At 37.3% G+C, this 20,249-nt stretch overlaps 1 pseudogene; it reads right to left on the bottom strand.

Annotated features, from left to right (window-relative positions):
* Positions 1–9,795: 9,795 nt before the first annotated feature.
* On the bottom strand, positions 9,796–19,897 carry LOC109435098 (small COPII coat GTPase SAR1B; annotated as a pseudogene).
* Between the last annotated feature and the right edge of the window lie 352 nt (positions 19,898–20,249).

The following is a 20,249-nucleotide window of genomic DNA, read 5'->3' as shown; positions in this document are numbered from 1 at the left end:
GTACTTTGCAGTCTTAAGAGGGCCATATTTTTTTTCTTTGTGCAATGTGACATCTTCTATTCTTGTCAGATGGATGTGATTTAGCACAATATTACAGTTAGCAGTTGTGTCCAAACATAATCAGTATAATGCTGAGCGATACAAAAAGGCTATATAAAGAGTAATTAACCACATTGACAATTACAGTTTAAGTAGCTGTTTCACAGTCTGAGACATTGTGAAAAGTTACCATAAAAAAACCCTAAAATTTCCTGAAATATCTTGACCTTTTATAACTAAACTATAACACATGGTTTCATACTTATGATGAAATTATGCTCTGCATTGACTTAAAATATTTTAGTTTCTTTTTCGGAGTTTCATAGTCTTTGTGGCTATATGAACAAAAGCAAAGAAAAGTAAAAATGCCACGAAGCTCTAAATTTTGTTTACGTTTTTTTTACTTAAAGAAAAAAAAAAAAAAAAACCAGCAAACCTGAACCATCATGGCCAGGTTTTGCTTTCTTACCACTAGAAGGAGCTAACAACACTATTAAACAAAAGTTCACTGTTCAAGTGTAACAAACTATGAGAAGAAGCCCAGTGGCCCCAGGAAGAAATATATTTATATGTTTATTTTTGAAAAAACTGATAGTAATTTGATTTGAAAAGAAAAGATAGAAAGGTCCGTCTTTGCTTTAATGGGAAAACACCTAATCATAAACGTTGTTATTAATGTTCAGTCTAGAAATGTAATATAAAGAAGGAATACATACAAAACATGATCTCTTAGTCTCTGGAATATATGAAAGTAACCTGAGGTGTACTCTTGGACTTGGTGACAATGTTTCTTGAAATTTGTGCCAAGGTAAAATGTCAGACAAGTGAACAGAAAATAAATAAAATCTTCACATAGCAGAACACTGTGTAATCATAAAAATAATGGTGTAGACCTGTGTTTATTTTCATGCAAAGCTACCATGCAATATTATTAAGTTAAAAATGCAGGTTACAAAACAGTGATTTAACATCTCATTTAAAGCATTTATAAGGAAAAGTGGGGGAAATATTCGCTGAAATGATGATTGTCTCTACATGACGTGATTATTTGTTGTCATTATTTTCCAGTTGTGTGATCTGGAGAAACAAATGTAACTTCTCTGTACCTCTCAGATTCATCAGTGGCAAATGGAGGCAATGATAGATCATAGAACTATATGTAAAGTTCTTAGAAATATGTAGAACACGTATTAACTCCTCAAAAAATATTAGCTATCATAATCACTATCCTAATTGTATATTCTGAGTTTAGGAGTGTGTACCTATTGATGTTATAATCAGAAAAGATAATAAACACCTTCTTTTTTAAAAAAGAAAAAGATGGTTCACATGGGGAAGAAGAGAATTGATTTTATTCCCATCTGTAAGAATAGTAAGTCAACTCCTGTTTACTCAGAAAGTTAAATGGTCAGATCATTTCAATGTATAATTTGCTAAATGTTCTAAACAAGAATTCACTTACCCTATATGGATTAATATCAGCATTAGTTTCCTTGGTGTCAATTCTAGCTAAAGGGTTAAAATGAAACATTATTAAGGTCTGGCATATAGTAAGAGCTCTAAATATGTTGTAGGTGTAACAAACCAATTGACGCTTTACACCATGGCTCTTCCTAGATAAGAGATCATTTTTGTTTGGAATAAAGACATTTAGATAGGTAAATGTTTGGGTGAATGGTGGACCAAAGCCTAGGTGTCGATTTGGTTAGTGCTTTACAGAAGAAAGGAATTGGTGCTCTTCAGTGTGAGGGGAAAGATGAGAAAAGGGGGGAGTTAAGGGGATGAGAAGAGAGGGAATGAGAGGGCGGGGAGAGGAGGGAAGAGGTAGGAGAAAGAAGCTGGGTGGAGGCCTGGAGGAAGAGAGTCTGCACAGGACTTCCTAGAAATGCCCAAGTCATTATGGGTCATAGGTGATGTAATGGACCTACTGCTCCATTCTGCAAAGTCGCATGTTACTTTGGTTAGTGGAAAATGATGAAAAGGCTGGATTTCACATGAATGTTGGTGTGGCTTGGACAGAGATAGCATGTGTAGATGCAGGATTCTTAAAGCACAGGAGATCACGAGACCACATAAATTTCCAGAAATTCACAGAAATCTTGGACATCTCAAGCCATGAAATTTGGGCTCAATGCCATCTAGATCTCAAACGACAAAGGAGGGGGGACTCCAGGCAGCGGCATCCAGTTTACATAAGATGTGCGTGGTGTGTGTGTGTGTGTGTGTGCATGTGTGAGAGAGAGAGGAGAGAAGAAGAAGAAAGAAAGAAGAAAGATTACAGAGAGAGGAAGACAGAGAAAGAGAACGAGAGAGGAAGAGGTAGAGAGAGGTATCACACATATGGGACGAGAACGGAGGAATGGAGAGAGAAATTAGTAATCAGTTGTGCTTGTGAAAAATCCAACCACATTTATATCTTTAATCCTGTAATAGTCACATTTCATGCAAATATCGATTCTTTTCTGGTTTCCTCCTTGCTTTCGATTAGTAGTTGAATGTGTTGCCCAATATCCTGAGAAGCAGATATCTCCATTCATAGGAAACTCAGTGCCTTTGGGGGAAGGTCTTTCCGTTTTTGAAAATTTCTGTGTTAAAAAGTTCTTCATATTGAACTAAAAATGTCATTCATTCATTCATTCACTGTCAAATATTTATTAAGTGTCTACTATGTGTCAGGCACTCTTCTATGTATTGTGGTTACACAGTCCTTGTTCTCATCAGACGTATTTTGTAGCAAAGACTAATTGAATAAATGATATACACTATGCCCGGTGGTATACAGGCATGTGCTAGCATACTATTCTGAGAAATACTAAAAAGGGAAATAAACAAACCTCAGGGTAGAGTATGGACTGGAGATACAAATGAGTGAGCTGTCAACTCATAAAGATCTTTGGATGGTGAGTGTAAGTGGTGATGAGACGAACCCTACAGCACTCCAGTGTTAACATTCTGGGCAATGTGGAGAGACTGGCAAAGCAGCTGTAAAGTTGCAGATTCCTGTAGCTTCCATTTCTGTTCACTGGAGTAGAAACTCTTCCTCAGGAAGAAAACATTGTTTTATATTTGAAGATCATTCTTTGACATGGTATAGTGGAAACGGAGTGCTTGTTAACTCTAGTAGGAGCAGATTTCTTCCCACAACCTGGGTGCAGGAATGTGACAATGCCACAGAGAGCTGCTGGTACTGTGCCCAGGGAGAGGAGGCAGCAATGGCAGCGGCCAGCACCCACCAGCAGGGGCAGAAGCCACAAGGAAGCAATGCCAGATCAGTGAGGAGATCTTTACAGGCCACAGGAAGAAGGGGAAGCCACCCAGGGTGCTTCCCAGGGGAAGGGATTTGCATGGGTTTAGAGTTCCAGTAATTAGAGTAACCGGAGACTGTTGTTACCATGACCCACTGTCCTGGAACTAAATGTACTCCTCACACCCTACCCCACCCCACTCCACCCTACCCCATGCTCCTATGGCCTGGCTCTCACAGCTTACACTACAAAACACGTCTGTCTCTGCAATTCTAGTCTTTCTTTTCTTATTTTTTATTTATTTTATTTTTTTATTTTCATTCATTTGTCTCTGCAATTCTATTCTTAAGCTATTTTATGCCTTGGTGAGGTCAGTTGAAACCACAAATCTCACCTGTTGAGATCTTGATTTTTAAGACTATTATCTATTTTACTGTCAATCAATCCTGGGTTTCTGCCACTTGTAAAAAAATGATGAGTAGTATCTTCATCCAATCTATTCTTAATTATATTCACTAAAATATTGTGAAGGACAAATTTGAGATCAGAGCCTGAAGCATCATCTCTTTAGAGACATCGTCAAAACCTGCAGGGAGAAAAGAAATCGGTTTCATAGACATCTAGTTGGATTGAACAGATACAAATCAATGCCACTTATGCCATCGTCAAGCCAGTTTCTATCCATTTTGCCAGAGATACTGTGAGAGGTGTTGCCAAGGGCTTTGTTGAAATTCAAACATCTGCAGTGTTACCATCAGTCTCAACAGTTTTTCAAAACAGGAAGTGGATGTGTCAGGCACAGATTGTTCCTTATGATTGCAAGTTATCACACAGCAATCAGTTTTTTATTTTCTAAAAGCTTATGTACCACCCTTTGACTAATTCATAATAGAATCTTGCTGAAGATGGCTATTAAATGTATTTACTCTGAACTGTCTGCAGAATTTCCTTTCTTTCCTTTTTTGAAAATTAGAATCTTGACTCATTTGTGTGACTTCTAAAAATTATTTAGAGTTGCTACTTACATTTTACAGCCTCCTCATTCATTTGGACCTCTGTTTCCTTCTTACTAATGTTTGCCCCATCCTACTCCCACCCCCTTGCTGGGGAGTCAGGCTGGACTGGGAGAAGCACTAACCAAGTAGCTATGCCAGAGGATGAGACCAAAAAGCTGACACTAAAGCAGGATGGTCTGATTTAGTAGAGAGCAGTGAAGGACAGCAAGATGAGTCTGAGCTAATGTGCAGCAGGAAGGATAAAGAGTCTAATGCATAGCAGACCAAAGGTCAAAGTTGGGGTTCAAAAGCAAGCCAAGACCAAGCAAGCATTCTATAAGGTTAGTGTGTCAAATTTGGTGACCACTAGCCACATGGGTTTCTGAGCCCTTGAAACGTGGCTTGCACCACTGAGGAACTGAATTTTTAATTTCAGTTTAATTTTAACTGGCTTACACTGAAATTGAACCAATGTGCAATATTTTCCATTAAATACAACCCAATTTTTAAAAGATATAGATATAATGGTTTACTTACTTTATTATTTATTTATTTATTTTATTTGGGATATATTAGGAAACAGTGGGTTTCTCCAGGGCCCATCAGCTCCAAGTTGTTGTCCTTCAATCTAGTTGTGGAGGGCGCAGCTCAGCTCCAAGTCCAGTCACCATTTTCAATCTTAGTTGCAGGGGGTGCAGCCCACCATCCCATGTGGGAATTGAACCGGCAACCATATTGTTAAGAGTTCATGCTCTAACCAACTGACCCATCTGACTGCCCCTCCGGAAGCTCAGTGGCAGCTCGTTGTCTTCAATCTAGTTGTGGAGGGCACAGCTCACCGGCCCATGTGGAAATCGAACCCGCAACCAAACTGAGCCATCTGGCTGCCCCTATATTTCTCAGTCACATTACATTGCATGTAAACCTGAAGCTCCAATGAACTGAAAAGCTTATTTGTAACCTAGCTCCATAGAATTAATGTTGATATTGAAATTTTTCATAATATAAGTCAATAATTTTTCACACTTTTAAAACATGGATTAATATGCAGGATATTTTAATTATAGTTAATGTTGTTATGTAAGAAGGCTGAAAAAAAAACTAGAAAAAAATTGAAAAACACTTCGTTGCTAATGATAGAGTTGCTTTGCTTCCCGCCTCCCTCCCCACTTTACTGAGATATAATTGACATATGAGGTTGTGTAAGTTTAAAGTGTGCAATGTGATAATTGTGCAATAGTTACCATAATAAAGTTAGTTAACAAATCACTTCACATAATTGCTTTTGTGTGTCTATGTGTTGGGGGAGGTGTTGAGAATATTTAAGACCTATTCTTTTAGCAATTTTCAAATACAGAATATGGTATCGTCACCACACTGTATGTTAGATCCTCAGAACTTATTCATCTTGTAACTGGAAGTTGGTACTCTTTGACCAACGTAGAGTTGCTTTTCAATTTATGCAATACCTTGAATCTGAAGATATTACTGAACTGTCATAAGTTCGTGAATTTACTAAATTGTGACATCGTTTTGAAATTGACATGCTTAATTTTTAAGGATGTCAAGAAATTGACATGCTTTTTTTTTTTTTTTTTTTTTTAAGATTTTTATTGGGGAAGGGGAACAGGACTTTATTGGGGAACAGTGTGTACTTCCAGGACTTTTTTCCAAGTCAAGTTGTTGTCCTTTCAATCTTAGTTGTGGAGGGCGCAGCTCAGCTCCAGGTCCAGTTGCCAGGGGTGCATCCCTTGCGGGACTTTAGGAATCGAACTGGCAACCTTGTGGTTGAAAGCCCGTGCTCCAACCAACTGAGCCATCTGGGAGCTCAGCGGCAGCTCAGCTCAAGGTGCCGTGTTCAATCTTAGTTGCAGGGGGCAGAGCCCACCATCCCTTGAGGGACTCGAGAAGTTGAACCAGGAACCTTGTGGTTGAGAGCTCACTGGCCCATGTGGGAATCAAACCGGTAGCCTTCGGAGTTAGGAGCATTGAGCTCCAACCGCCTGAGCCACTGGGCTGGCACAACATGCTTTATTTTTAAAGATACCAAATATTAGGGTTTGTTTTAATGTGTGACATTTGCATAAAAAAATATTATTGAAAACTGTAAGACATCATGTAATCATCAATTAGCCAAGTGCTAACTGTACACTTAAGATAAGAGGACATATAACCTAAAATTTAAAGACTAGTTCCAAAAAAGTACACAAAAAAATTAACATGTTAAGCTATTTTTAAATTTTTTTATTAGTTTCAGGTGTACAAAGCAACATAATAGACATTCAAACCCCTCATAAAGTGATAACCCACCCCCCAAGCTACTACCCCTCTGACATCTTATATAGCTGTTACAATACCATCGATTATCTTTCCTATGTTGTACTCCATATCCCGTGACTATATGTACCTATATATTTTGTTATAGTTGACATTCAATATTATTCTACTTCAGCTACAGGTGTATAGTGCATTGGATACAGTCGATGAAGTGCTCCCCCTGAGACGTCCAGTGCCCATCTGGCACCTTACATGATCTTTACAACATTGTTGATTATATTCCCCATTCTGTATTAACTACCAATTTGTATTTCTTAGTATATGTGCTGCTGAAGCGAGCACCTAATTTGTATTTCTTAATACCTTCACTTTTTTCATCCTGTCCCCAACCCCATTCCTATCTATCACCCCGATAGAACTAGTACCTGTCTGGCACCATACCTAGTTATTACAATATTATTGACTATATTCCTTATTCTATACCCTATATCACCATGACTACTGTGTAACAACAATTTTGTACTTCTTAATCCCTTCCCCTTTCACCCATCCTTAACCCCCCTCCCATCTTCAAGAAGTCCATCTGAGATTCCTTGTAATACTGGTTTGGTGGTGATGAACTCCTCCAGTTTTTTCTTGTCTGGGAAGCTCCTTATCTGACCTTCAATTCTAAATGATAGCTTTGCTGGATAGAGAAATCTTGGTTGTAGGTCCTCACTTTTCATCACTTTGAATATTTCCTGCCACTTCCTTCTTGCCTGCAAAGTTTCTGTTGAAAAATCAGCGTCCAGTTTTATGGGGGCTCCCTTGTAGGTAACTAACTGCTTTTCTCTGCTTTTAAGATTCTCTCTTAGTCTTTCACCTTTGGCATTTTAATTATGATGTGTCTTGGTTTTAGCCTCTTTGGGTTTATCTTGTTTGGGACTCTCTGTACTTTCTGGGTTTGTAAGTCTATTTCCTTCACCAGGTTAGGGAAGTTTTCTGTCATTATTTCTTCAAATAGGTTTTCAATTCTTTGCTGTCTCTCTTATTCTGGTACCCCTATAATGCGAATGTTGGTACTCTTGATATTGTCCTGGAGGCCCCTTAATTTTTTGGATTCTTTTTTCTTTTTGCTCTTCTGGTTGGGTGTTTTCTGCTACTTTATCTTCTACATCGCTGGTTGGATCCTCTGCTTCATCTAATCTACTGTTGATTCCCTGTAATATATTCTTCATCTCTGTTAATGTATCCTTTATTTCTGACTGGTTCTTTTTCATGGTTTCCATCTCCATTTTTATGCTTCCTATCTCTCTGTTGAGGTTCTCCCTGAGATCATTGAGCATTCTTATAACCAGTGTTTGGAACTCTGCATCTGATAGATTGCTTATCTCCATTTTGCTTAGTTCTTTTTCTGGAGCTTTGTTCTATTCTTTTATTTGGGACATGTTTCTTTGTCTTCCCATTTTGGCTGACTCCCTGTACTTATTTGTTTCTATGTGTTAGGTAGGGCTGCTATGTCTTCTAGTCCTAGTAGAGTGGTCTTATGTAGTAGGTGTGCTGTGGGGTTCAGTGGCGCAGTCTTTCTGGTCATCTGAGCCACACGCTCCAGGTGTGTCTCTTGTGTGGGTTGTGTGTGTCCTCCTCTAGTAGTTGAGCCTTGGTTGATAATTGCACATCAACGGGAGGGACTGACCTTTGGGCTCACTGGTTGTAAGGACTGGCCTTGACTACAGTGGAAGAGTTGTTGTGCAGGGGCTGATTCTACAGAGCAGGATCTGCCTCAGCAGGACTCTGGTGCCTGCCCAGTCTGCCACTTGGGTGTGACATACTTGGAGGAGGCTAGGTGATGCTCCAGCTCATTTTGAAGCTGGCCACACAGGGCACCAGCCCCAGGACCACCTTGGAGGGGACCCCCTGTAGGTCAAGTTCAGCTACAGCCCATGCCCCACCTGGAGCCACCCAGCAGGAGCCACAAAGAAATCTGCAGATGTCTGCCACCCATGCTGTGCTTGGAAGCGTCTTGAGAGGCCAAGCCATGAACCAAGGCCAGCTGCTGCTAGTGCCATGTTTAGGGCTGCTCAGCCAGAGTTATGGGACATGCTCAAGCCAGATGCTGCTTGTCTGGGTTCCGCAAACGTTTGAGAGACCCTAGGAAAGCCTGTGGCTTGAGTTGAGGTAGGAGGTCTGCATGAAAGAGCCACTAAACGTGGCCTGGGTGTGCCCAAAAGTTGGGCAGGGTGGTGTCTGGAATTGCCAGGGCATGGAGAACAAACAGTGGAGACTCAAATATGGCGGCCTCCTGCATCTTCATGTGGGGATGGGGAAGGTCTCAACAAAGAAAAAATGGCCTCCACCAGCTAACCTAATCCAGGAAAAATCCACCTCTCTAGCCCCCGTCTGCAGCCAGGCAACTCAGTTCCCCACCATCTGTCCCTGCCACCTTTCCAGCTGCCACCCCAGCACTGGAGCTCAGAGTGAGTGATTCTGTTGGTGGGTAAGTCCATGCAGTCCCTTTAAGAGGAGCGCCTGGGAGTACAGCTGCACTCAGTCTCACTCAGTCACAATCTCTGCTGGTTTTCACAGCCAGAAATTATGGGGACATCTCTCCCCGGCACTGGAACCCTGGACAGGGGTGGGGCTGGAAGATGGCAGGGGGTATCCCCACAGCCAAAATACCCCTCCTGATCTTTAATGGTCACATAGGGTGTGGGAACCAGTGTGTTCAGTGTCTCTGCCCCTCCTACCAGATTGGATGTGGCTACTTCTGCACATCCTTAGTTGAAAGGCTTCAGTTCAGCTTGATTTTAGGTGATTGTTGATAATGGTTGTTTGTAAATTAGTTGTAATTTTGATGTGGTTGTGAGAGAAGGTAAGCACAGCGTTTACCTACTGCACCATCTTGCTTGTCCCTCCATGTTAATCTTTTAAATATGGCTTACATTTGTAGTTTCATGTTGTTAAAAAGTGCTCCAAGTGTACTGCTGGAAAGTTGCTCTTTATAAATGGAGCTGGGGTAATATCAAATTATAAACAGTAAAAACTAATTATTTTTAGGGAATTAGAAAGCTAACATTGTTATATTCAAACTTATTTGAATAGTTTTCAATTCTCACTCAGATTAAGTTGATAAAATATTATAACCTAAAAAATCTGTTTTGTAACCAATGAAAGTCTATTGAATTCAAGTTATACATGTTGAATAACCAAATCTCTGAGTAGGCCTGAATGGTGAGACCTGGAACCCATTTGGGTTGGTGTTAATTAATGTACTGTGCCATGCAGTGGAAGCCTTCTAGGTAGTATTGTCTTTTGAGTACACTGCTTATGAAAACTTAAGGGTTATCATTCAGTTTTTTCAGAGATACTCTGCCCTTTCCTGTTGTTTGACCATATAAACCAAACATCTCTTGTAACCTCTCTTCACTGATGGTTTCAGGTCTGTCGATCTTATTCCCAACAATCAGTATAGGCACATTAGAAATGTGTCATTAGTCAATCAAGTTCTTCTTTTGATTCTAACAGGCTTTCATGACCTGCACAGTCCACTGAAATACATGCCATTGATAGCAGGAATGCAGTTTTCCCACACTTTTTGAGCTTGAACATGTCCACCCAGATCAATAGTTGTAAAGGTCATGTTAGCAATGGTTAGTTCTTCTGAAGTGGGATTTAATATGGGGACATGTTGTCCAAGTCTGTCATCTTTTAGCATGTATAGCAATGTTGTTTTTCCCACATTATCCAATCCAAGAAATACCAATTTTCCAGTTTTCCTATATACGAGGTCTGACAATTAAGTTCACAAACTCATCCTAGAAAAAGTGCTACATACCTCATTGCTGAATATCACTATGGTCACCTTCAAAGTACTCCCCTTGGGAAGCTCGGCACCGATGCCAGTGCCTAGTCCACCCTTCAAAGCAATGTTGGAACTCTTTTTCTGGAAAGGCCATCAGAGCTGTCGTGGTATTATCCTTCATGTCTTGAATGTCATCAAATGTCTTCCTTTCAATATTTCCTTTATCTTTGGGTGAAGAAACAAGTCATTGGGGGCCAGATTAGGTGAGTAGGGAGGGTGTTCTAGTACAGTTATTTCTTTACTGGCTATACACTCCCTCACAGACAGTGCTGTGTGAGCTGGGGCATTGTTTTGATACAAGAGCCATGAACTGTTGGAGAAAAGTTCAGTTTGTCTAACTTTTTCATGCAGCCTTTTCAGCACTTCCAAAGAGTAAACTTGGTTAACTGTTTGTTCAGTTACTACAAATTCGTAATGAATAATCCCTCTGATATCAAAAAAGTTTAGCAACATTGTTGCAACAAGTTTGCGAACTTAATTGTCAGAACTTGTACAGTAGTCCCCCCTTTTTTTCAATTATAGTTGACATTCAATATTATTTTATATTAATTTCAGGTTTAAAGCATAGTGGTAAGACATTTATATAACTTCTGAAGTGATCCCATCAATTAGTCTAGTACCCTCCTGGCACTATGCATATTTATTACAATATTATTGACTATATTCTCCATGCTGTACTTTACGTTCTTGTGACTATTTGTAACTACCAATTTGTATTTGTACTTCTTAATCCCTTCTTCATTTTCACCCAGCCCCTCAACCAGCTCCTACCTAGCAACTGTCAGTTTGTTCTTTGTATCTATGAGTCTTTTTGTTTTGTTTGTTCATTTATTTTGTTCTTTCGATTCCACATGTAAGTGAGATCATATGGTATTTGTCTTTCTCTGTCTGACTTATTTCACTCAGCATAATACACTGTAGACCATCCATGTTGTTGCAAATGGTAAGATTTCATTCTTTTTCATGGCTGAGTAATATCCCACTGTATATATGTACCATCACTTCTTTACCTAATCATCTATTGATGGGCACTTAGATTGTTTCCATATCTTGACTATTGTAAATAGTGCTGCAGTGAACATAGGGCTTCATATATCTTTTTTAATTAGTGATTTGGATTTCTTTGAATAAATACCCAGAAGTGGAATTGCTGGCTCATAATGTAGTTTTATTTTTAAGTTTTTGAGGAACCTCCATATTGTTTTCCATAGTAGCTGCACCAGTTTTCAGTCCTGCCTACAATGCGTGAGTGTTTCCTTTTCTCCATATCCTGGTCAACACTTCTTGTTTGCTGATTTATTGATAATAGCCATTCTGACAGGTGTGAGGTAATATCTCATTGTGGTTTTAATTTGCATTTCTCTGATGATTAGTAACATTGAGCAACCTCAAAATGGATTAAAGACTTAAATGTAAGACCCAAAACCATAAAACTCCTAGAAGAAAACAGACAGTAAATTCTCTGACATTGCTCTTGGTAATATTTGTTTTACTGATATATTTCCTCGGGCAAAGGAAACAAAAGGAAAAATAAACAAATGGGACTATATCAAATTAAAAATTTTTTGCACAGCAAAGGAAACCATCAAAACAAAAAGACAACCTACAGAATGAGAGAAAATATTCTTCAATGATACATCTGTTAAATATCCAAAATTCATAAAGAATTCACATAACTCAACACCAGCAAAACAAACAATCGAATTAAAAAATGGGCAGAGGATCTGACTAGACATTTCTCCAAAGATTATAGGCAGATGGCCATATATGCAAAGATGCTCAACATCAATGACTGACTTTTTTTTTTTTAATTAGTTTCAGGTGCACAAGACAAAGTAATACTTAGACGTTCAATGACAGACATTTTTGATGTGCCATCCTATCCTAGTTTTAGAGTTTTATGTGAGACCTGCCTAGACCTCTGTTGCAACTGCATCATGATTCAGTTTACACCTCTGCTCAATCTTGCTTCTTTCATTCCGTCATGAGCATTGTCTCTGAAAGCAGTGCCCCGTGACCCACCTGCACACAATCTCCATTCCAGGGTCTCTTTGCCAAAGAATGAAATCTTAGGCCACAGTGTTCCTTTCTCTCAAGGTCCTTGTTATTTTTTACTTCATGAAATTCTTCCATATTGGTTACAATGAAGGTCAAATCTTACCTCCTATGTCTTATAAGAGATAAAGTTTTTCAGCAAGGCAAGTCAAGAAATTATCTTTGAGAATATTCCTATGAATTTTCATTGTGGGTGCATTTAATAGCATGAGATTGCTATCTGAGTAGTTGAAACTCTCATAACTAATACATCTCACCACTTTTTTTGTTTACTACTTGAAATGTTGTGATTTTTACTATGTCATTGTAGTAAATGCCTACTCAGTCACATACAAAATTTTTTCACACTTCAGAAAAAACAGAAATAATTGCCCAAAGTTGAAGCACTCCTAACTATATCAGATGAGGGCTATTTTCAAAACTCCCTTCCCGACAAAATCTGGCACCTCAAGTAGTCTCAATTTCTGAGTCAATAGCCTATATTTTCAATATGTAGAAACTAATGCTTTACATTTAAGAGGAAATATTTCTCAATCTCTCCAAAAAACAAATTTATTTACTTTTCTCTTTCCAAATTCCTGTTGTTTTACACTTGAATTTTCAAGTATAAAAATAGGATAACATAAAGTCAGGTAGTTGTATTCAATTACTGCATAAAATTATATAGACCGTGTTGAAGTCCAGTGCATGAGTCAGAATTCTGACTTTTTGACAATGCCTTTGTCCACAGATTAGATTAAATTGTATTTTCCTAATTTGATCTACAGGCTAAAATAAAAGGAAATTGTATGAAATTAAATAAAAATTTGCTTTATTTTCTATTTTCTGATCTTTATTAATTTAGAAGGTAAATTATTATTACCTTCTAAACACTTAAAAATCATTTTTGCAATATATGCACCAGACATCCAGAGGAATAGTCTCTTATTTATTATAGGTTTTTTCATAGTGCCTGATATGAGAATACAATTGAATAAAATATGTCAAAATGTTCTCTGCAAACTCTTTTTAATCAGCTTCGAATTTGACAATTACTCATATTTTCATAATATGCTTCTAAAGAAATCAAAGTTTTTATTGGTAGTTGTAAATGACTTTTCAAATGCATCTAAGAGATAATCTGTTCTTGAATATTCACTAGTGATTCCTGTTTGCTTGTGGTGGTAATGAAGCAGTTGCCACCTTAAATTACTAAATCTGAGGCAAGGTGTGTTTCAACATTTCTGGAAAGTCTCAGCTTCTTTATATTGGATTTTCCCATCTCTCTATTATCTCTTCTGGATCTTGAATTAGGCAAATATAAGACCCATCCTCCATGTCTAGCAACATTTTCACTTTTTAATTTCTTCATCTCTCTGTGCTGCAATCTAGTAGTTTCTACAGGTTGCTTATCAAGTTCACTCATTGTTTCTTCATTAGCAGTTTCATTATTTCATTAATGTTTTCATTTCAATGATTATTTTTCAGTTTCTGAAAGATCTATTTTGTGTTTTTACAAATCTATCTGTATTTTAAATAATCTCTCCCTCTTTACCTATGTTTTCAATTACCTCTTTTATTTCTATAAACATATGAGATGTACTTCTATGATGATTTTAATATGTGTCATGAGTTTTATGTGGAGGATCACATTCATTGGGGCTCTATCAGTAGGTTTTGGAGACTCAGTCTGAGGATACATTCTTCCACAGAGAATTTGAATTTGCTTCTGTCAGGCAACATAACATTATTTTTTATAGCTGTATGATATTCCATGGTCTAAACATATAATTTAGTCAATTACTTCTCTACTGACAGAGATACTGGGGAGGGATGGCAAAATAGTATTGTGTATTTCCTCTTATTAATATGAATTACACATTGAGTTTGTTGTGATGGGTTGCTAGGCTAAGAAGACTGGAAGAGGTCTTAATGTGTTCCTTGTTACTAATGGTATAAGCAAGAGCTAACTTGGCCTGTGATGCATCATTCCCAAAACAATTACGTTAATTAGCCATTCTAAAAATTATTATAAAGAACTGCCATAGCTTTATCTAAGATAGCACCAATCTCTCATAATAAGAACTGAACTCACCTGGAATCAATGTAACTTTACTGACAATTGTCACCCCAATCAACTTTAATTTAAAAAAAAAAGAACTGACTGTATGTGTCACTTTTTGAAATACTTCACAAGTCTCAACTTATTTAATCCTCTCAATACTCTTAATGGTTATTTCACTATTATCCCCATTTTACAGCTGAGGTACAGATTGATGGATAATGGGTAACTTGCTCAAGACACTACATTGTTAGGCTCTCCAGAAGCAGGCTAGCACAGGGATTCAGGAACACATGATCTATTGAGAATGTACTACTCTTCAGGAAGACCTATAGCCAGTAAGGCCAGTAGGGTACAGCCGGGGTGATGAGCTGAGCAAGGAAGGAGTCTAGCCTTAGCCTGATCCACAGTGGGAAGGGCAGGGGATTGCAATGGTAATCTGTGGGAGTAGGTTCAGACTCACATCAACCAAGGGTAATGCTCTAGAGTAGGTCACAGGTATAAGCTGCTAGGAGCTCTGAACCATCTTGGGCTTGAGTGCACAGGGAGGTAAATGGGATCTGGGCTGAGCACCAGCAGTGTCTGCTGCACTCACATAGCTAGCAAGGGGAAAGTGGGCTTCAAAGCCCAATTATCTGGTTCCAGAATTGCCCTGCTGCCATTGCACGATTGCTGTGAACTCTGCTACTGCTGCCTTTAAACACCTCAAGCACTGTCCACCAGGAAGCCCCTGACTTACCAAACCAAGTACTGCCTCCAATTTTATAGAGAGATTAGAGCTCTTTGTCTGCAGAAAATTTTATAGATATTTAATCCAGAGATTGCAAGATCAATTTATCAAGAACTCTCTTGTTTCCATTGCTCTCCGTTCAGAAAGACCTATTCAATGCACGTTTTGCATTTGCCCAGGCCCAGAACTAGGGTATACAACCCTGAGAGTGAATGCCTCCTTAAATTTTGTGCACTACATGCCTTTCTTGCCTTACCCCAGTGCACTGAGAAAGGGGCTATGATCCTACACTCTCTGTTTAGACAACAGAGTCTGCTTGGTCCTAAGTATCCTGGTATTTCTCTCTGTTTCTCCTCCTATAGCTTATCAGTGGGGGGAAACGAGGGAGATCAGCATCTGGGATTAATCACTCCAGCTTTTAAAGCTTCTGGTCTTTGGAATGTACTCAAACCTACACAGGCATGGAGTTAGCAATGGAAGGCTGGGAAGCTTTGGGAATGGGAAAACAAGTCATCACTAGCGTTCTCCTATATACAAACAGCTCTTTGGATATTTTCTCTCTCCTGGAACCTCTTCCAGTCTTCTTAGCCCAGTTCTTTTGTTATAAACAAACTTCTCCAGGTCTGAGAGTGTTCTTTCCTAGACAGCATAGAGGACTGTCAATTCCAACATTTTCACTCACAAAGGTGTCATGTGTTCAGCCGGTTTGGCTCCTGTAAGAAACGGCCAGGTCCTTGAGCAGACACCTAGTGTTTTGTTTTGTTTTTCAGCCTTCAATCATGATTTGCCTGCTTTATTTCCTCAGAAACCCAACCCCAAATGCTGTGAGAGTTGCCAACTGCTTCAACTGTGACCTAGTCTAGAGAATTACCCTTGGCTGATGTGAGTCTGGGGTCACTAAAATTCCATTAGTAATACTTACTACATGGGATCAAATATAGTAAGCATATGTTATCGTGTGTTTCTCTTCATTCAACTACATAGTAACAGTGATTAATATAAATTATTGACTTTTAATTAGTCCTTCTCGGCCACATTTAAGTATTTTATTCTAGTGATGTTCTATGTTCTCTTGGTATCTCAGTTACCCTATTTCTATTCCTCCCCCCATTGTTCCTCCTTTTCCACCCTCAACTCAAAACTCCTAAACAAAGTACTAGCAAGTTAAGTCCAGTAATACATAATAAGGATATTACATCATGACCAAGTGAAGTTTATCTTAGAAATGCTAAGCTGGTTTAATACTCATAAATTAACGTGATTCTCCATATTAACAGAGTAAAGGGGGAAAATTACATGATCATCTGTATAAATACAGCTCCTATTTATACTAAAAGAAAAAAAAAAAACTCTTAGTAAAGTAGAAACAGAAAGAGACTTCCTCAATCTGATGAAGAGTATCTACGAGAAATCTATAGTTAGCATTACTTTTTCCCTAAGGTCAAGAATAAGGCAAGGAGGTTGATTCTAGTCAAGTCTATTCACTATTGAACTCGAGGTCCCAACTTGTACAACAAAGCAAGAAAAGAAAAAAAAGAAATAAAAATCAGAAAGGAAGAAATGTAATTTTTTTATCTGTATATGACATGATAGTTTGCTAAAAATCCAGAAGAACCTAAGAAATGACAATAAGTGAATTTAGCAAGGTAGCAGGATAAAAGATCATTATACTAAAATCAATTTTATTTACAAATATTAACAGCAAATAACTGAACATGCAATTAAAAAATACTATTAACCATTGAAAATCTAAATTAAACATAGTATTTATAATAGATCACAACTATGAAATACTTAGGAATAGTTTAACAAAAGATAACATCTTTGCACTGAAAACAATGAAATTAAGGAAAATAAATAGAGAGATGTACCATTATGGATTAGAAGACTCAATAACATTAAAATATCAATACTTCTCAAATTGATCTGTAGATTGAACATAATGCTAATCAAATTCCCAGGAAATTTATAAAAGATATTCACGAGACAATTCTAAAAGTCATATGAAAATTTAAAGTTCTTAGAACAGCCAAGAGAATTTTGAAGAAAAGCAAAGTTAGAAGACTTATGCTGATATCAATGCTTACTGTAAAGATACAGTGATCAATACAGTATAATATTGGCATAATGATAGACAAATAGATTAATAAAACAGAATAGAGTCCAGAAAGAAACTTTCACATGTAAATTCAATTGATTTTTGACAAAGACACTAAAGCAATTCAATGGGGAATGGGGTCTTTTCAATAAACTGTGTTGGAACAATGGAGGAAAAAAATGAACCGTGGCCCTCATCTCACATCATATGCAAAAATTAATTTGCGATAAACCATAGTCTTAATTGTTAAAGCTAATATTACAAAGTTCTAAAAGAAAATATAGAAGACAATTTTCTGATCTTGGGGTAGGTACAGGTTTTTTAAACAGGATATAAAATGCACTGTACATAAAAGAAAAAAATTGTTAAATTAGACTTCATAAGAATTAAAATATTCTAACCATTAAAAGAAGCCATTAATAAAGCAAGCCATCAACTTGGAGGAAATAGTCACAATCTACATATCAAAGGACTCATATCTAGAATATATAAAGAACTTCTGTAAATCAATAATAAAAGGTCTATTCAGTTTAAAAATGGACAGAAGATTTGAACAGGCACTTCACAAAAGATGATATATAAATCATCAAAAAGCATATGAAAATATACTAAACATCATTAATCACTAGGGAAATAAAAAATAAAAGCCTAATGAAATAACACTACATACTCAAAATAAGAGTTCAAATTTTAAAAATTGACAATATTAAGTCTTAGGAAGAGTATTCAAAAACTAGAATTCTTATATATTGCTGGTGGGAGTGTAAAATGGTGCAGACATTTTGTAAAAGTTTTTGGCAGTTTCTAATAATATTATAAACATACACTTGTCCAATGGCAATAATATGCAACATAAACAGATTCACAAAAAGACTTGAACTGAAATGTTCATATCTTCACACTTCATAAGGAATCAAATCAGGTAATCCAAACGTCCATCAGCAGGAGAATGGATAACAAACTATGGTATATTCACCCAGTGAAATATTACTTGGCAACACAAAGAACAAACTATTGCTACACACTACAATATGGGTGAAACTAAAAATATGATGAGTGAAATAAACCTTTATGAGTACACACCATATGCTGCCATTTACACTAAATTCAAGAACAGACAAATAAAATCTATGGTGATAAAAATCAAAAAAGTAGTTGAGACAGGGGGATGGAGGATTTGATAGGTATTGACTGGAAAAAGGCATGAAGGAATTTTCTGGGGTAATGGAGAATGTTTTTCATCTTGATCTGGTTGATGGTCACCCAAGTATATAGATTTTTCAAAATTCATGAGCTGTACACTTAAAATGTGTTCACTTTAACTATGTAAATTATGTGTCACTTGATCTAACTATTTTATTTGCAAGATATAAAGTTTTCAACAGACTAGGAAATTCCCAGCATTTACAATGACTCTCTTACTTACTTTGGAATCAGACTGCACGTTCCCTTTGTTAGATTTCACTTTTACTTTCAATTCTAGATTCTGGGTAGAATCTTTATGTATTTCTTTAATGAAAAATGTTAAAAACTTATAGTGCAATAGTATTAGGCTGGAACTGAAGTTGTTATAGGATTATTATTATTATGTGAAATTCCTTCCAAAGAAAGAATTTTTTACCATAATTACCCTCAAGGAAAAAATACTTTAAAGTTGATTATGTAACAACACAATATTGAGAACATACCACTGTTAAGAGTTATCAAAGTTCCAAACCAGGAATGGGGTGAAATGCCTTCTCAACACATACACATTGACAGTAGAAGAAAACCGGAGAACTAGAGATACTAATGGCCCTATGTGTCTACCTTGTCACTTTCCTCAAACATTTCCTTTCTTATTTCTGTCTCTAAAAGTGTATTTGGAGAGAAAATATACTTAGGTAAGTTGGATGCTGGAAGGAAAAGGGGAGTTTTATATAACATATTTGGGATATTCAAAAGATTAGAGGGAAAATGTAAAGTGTGTTACACTATTAAAAATCTGGGTACAGTTTTAGAATAGAGTAGGCCCAAGTGGATAGATTGACACCATTTTTGTGAGGGAAAGATTTATTGAGCATCTACTATTTGCTGGTGCCCTGCTAGTACTAGAATAATGAGGTGAATAAAATATATACAGTCCTTGTGCCTATGCAACTTAGAATTGTTACAGGAAAACAATTCCTTTGTTGTTGTTTTTTTAAATCACCGATTAAAGTTGTGTAAAATGTTGCAAAAGAGACATAACAATCCACTCCAAGCCCAGACAGGTCTGATCCCAACAATCATTATTTGGAAGAACTTGGGAATCCTCGTCAGTGTAGGATTTCTTAGCCCACGGTTTTTAAATTGGGATAAGTGTTCTCTTAGGTGAACACCAAGTCTTTACAAAGATTTAAAAATGTGTAAGTGGGAACCCAAACAGCTTTAAGGGAATTAACAACCTGATGTTATATTTCCACATGTAGTTTTTCCTAAAACTGATCTGCATGAAAACAAAAGCTGTTCCAGGTGCCAGGTCTCTTCTTTTTTCTCACCAACCTTCTCACAATGGTCCTCTCTTCTTAAGAAATACAGGCTCACCTGTCATCCATCTTGGGTTTTAAAATGATGTATTGCCCTTAGGCGTAAAATCTTCCTGGACAATTAGAAATATCCATTGTTTAGTGTTGAGAAAATGAATGATTCTGATATCTGGCTATAGAGTTGCCAGATAAAATATAGGGCACCCAGTTAAATGTGACTTTCAGATAATCAATGAATAATGTATTCAATGAATAATGTATTGCATAGGACATACTTATACTAAAAGATCATTTGTTATTTATCTCAAATTTAAATTTAACTAGGTGCCCTGTATTTTAATTTACTAACTCTGGCAACCCTACCTAGGGAACGAATGTTTTGTGGTTTCCAAATCACCGATTTAAACAAAATTCAGTTGTC

Source organism: Rhinolophus sinicus, linkage group LG06, assembly GCF_036562045.2.
Source record: "Rhinolophus sinicus isolate RSC01 linkage group LG06, ASM3656204v1, whole genome shotgun sequence".
In the NCBI taxonomy this organism is placed as follows: domain Eukaryota; kingdom Metazoa; phylum Chordata; class Mammalia; order Chiroptera; family Rhinolophidae; genus Rhinolophus; species Rhinolophus sinicus.
The sequence above is the reverse complement of the archived record's forward strand: the minus strand, read 5'-3'. Positions and strand labels throughout refer to the sequence as shown.